Below are 2,419 nucleotides of genomic sequence, written 5' to 3'. Positions count from 1 at the left end.
CCAAGCAGACATGAGCAGACTAAATGAGTCGTCTGGTTGGAGTTGTTGTAAGTGTTTTGAATTGTGGCCGAATTTCGGCCATCTTGGATGGGCCCGGAAAATGCCATTGTGGGCCTATTATTTAGGCCCAGTTTGAATTTGGCTGGCCCGATCGAACTTCTAGAGCCTTGTGTTTTTCAAAATTTTGATTTATTTGACGATTTAATCTCTAATAACCCCTCATCACTGCTCAAGTGTGGAGCACTCATTCTAAACCATCTAACTTCCCGGCCGGTCACCCATTCTCTCACTACTTCAGCCTGAGCACGGTTAACATCCGAGTTCCATTTCATTTTATTCTGTTGTTGGTATAGCAGGAGCCGAGAAGTGGCTTCAACGCACAAAATAGAAGGAGCTATACCTATGCTTTCTGCCTCTTAAAGTTTATTACCTCACCGCTTGATCCAGATTCCGAGGCCCCACACTCAAATGACATGCAACCGCCATCCATGCTACCCAGTGGTAGTGATTAAGATCGCGACCCTGTATGATTGAAAACTCGCTTCACTTTGTTCACAGTATTAGATCCACCCTGCTATTGCAAGGAGGATTTGGAATCCAACATTGTGCCGATTTTCCCATGTGGTACAATGTTACTCACGCTGAGGAAAGACCAAATTGAATTAGCAGAGCTGCGTAGCACTGGAGGTGATGAAGATCTTATCTGAGGTTACATATCAAACAAGCACAGAACTGTCAGTACAAGTGATTGCAACAATTCATGAACTGTGACTGATCTCAGCATGTGGTACACTCACCGCATCCATTAGGCGGTTGATGGGCTTCTTAGTCACCGGTGTTCCGTCTCCACCTCGCGCCTGAACCTCTCCATGACCAGCTTCTATGTCTTCCTGAAGTGATGAGGCTGGTGTTATTGGTTCAGTAGGAGTGACTTGGTTAGAACCATTTGCTTTTGGTGGTAGTGGTGGTGGTGCTACTGTGTTGCCATTCATCAAGAAGGCAGTTATGCTGTCAACGTCCATTGAGATCATGGGCACTGGAGCACGGGGTGATGCTACCACTGGATATGCAACTGGTGAGGGGCCCAAGGACTCGAGCATACTGGAGGACCAAGACTGCAATGATCTAGGTGAAGAGAAGGAAGGACTTGGCATTCCTAGCAAGTGGGTTGACATTGTTCTGCTCATGAGGTGGTGGTGTTCTACTGTCTTCTTTCTATAATTGGTCTCTAAGTGGTACTCTCCTGGGCTATAGACTATCACCCGCTTCAAGGTATCCTGCTTTAGCCATAGTTGTTTGCCCTGACTGCAAAATGCTTGCATCTGCTGGTTTCTTTTGCTGTCTACTGCAAGTGAAAAAGGCTAAACACAGTAAATAAATTGTGTAAGGGTAAGCATAATTGCTAATGAAGCTGGTTACTTTACAATGTTATCAACAAAAAGGAAGTATTATTTGAGCTATTAAGGATGACATGTTTTGTTGACAGATGTAGCTATTCAATATATCTAGAAAAATACATAGAATTGCAGCAAAAGGAAGAGTTGATCTTAATATCGCTTTTACCAACCTTTTATTACCACCACTGGTTGGGGATGCATTGCCAGTAAAATTGACGACTTTAGTCTGCTTTTCACAATTCTGCAACTGATATCCTGTACTCATCTTGGCTTGGCAAGTTTTATTCCTCTCAAGAAGAGGCAGGAAATGATGTATGTACTTTTCATACTTGGGGAGATCCGCCTTCAAACCCTCGTGCACATCACTCTTCTGCAACAACATTAAATTCAGTATCCTTATGATTGATTTCTTGAAATTTGCTTTGCATTTGTATTGATTAGCTTTTGCTTCAGATAGTGATGAGAATTGTTCCTGTATGGAGATGGAACCAAGGGTTTAAGTGACAGAGATGTGCAAAATCATCAATGAATGAAGATTTATCTCTAGGAATAGGACGAGTGACCTCTGTTAGTGCTGGAAGAACGACTCTACGATCCAGTTCCAAAAACTGAGGAAAATAAGCATCTTTCCAAGACTTGATCTGCAATGAAATATTGCAACAATACAATTTGGATGAGCTATGAAAATTTAACAAAAAACCATCAACAACTCATCAACTTGATTTGGTCATTCAGCTATTAAGGCTTCTGCATTGAAATACAAGTTCAATTAAACACAATATCCCATTACATATACAAGAACCTTAATTACTAAATTGGCTTTACTAAAGCAACTATGCATAACTACCACATATTAGGAATATACTTATAGATATAAGAACAAATAATACACATATAGTCCTACGTCATATATTTTGATGCAGAGGGAGTATAAAATGAAGGATTCTCTCACCTTACAAAATAATTCCTCCTTGAGATCATATTCTCATACACTGCAACATGAGAAAAACCAACGAAGTCAA

At 41.1% G+C, this 2,419-nt stretch overlaps 1 pseudogene; it reads right to left on the bottom strand.

Annotated features, from left to right (window-relative positions):
• Window positions 1-400: 400 nt before the first annotated feature.
• On the bottom strand, window positions 401-2,379 carry LOC123176788 (uncharacterized; annotated as a pseudogene).
• Window positions 2,380-2,419: the final 40 nt, after the last annotated feature.

Source organism: Triticum aestivum, unplaced genomic scaffold, assembly GCF_018294505.1.
Source record: "Triticum aestivum cultivar Chinese Spring unplaced genomic scaffold, IWGSC CS RefSeq v2.1 scaffold191975, whole genome shotgun sequence".
NCBI lineage: Eukaryota > Viridiplantae > Streptophyta > Magnoliopsida > Poales > Poaceae > Triticum > Triticum aestivum.
Note: the sequence above shows the minus strand (reverse complement) of the source record. Positions and strands in the feature narration are given on the sequence as shown.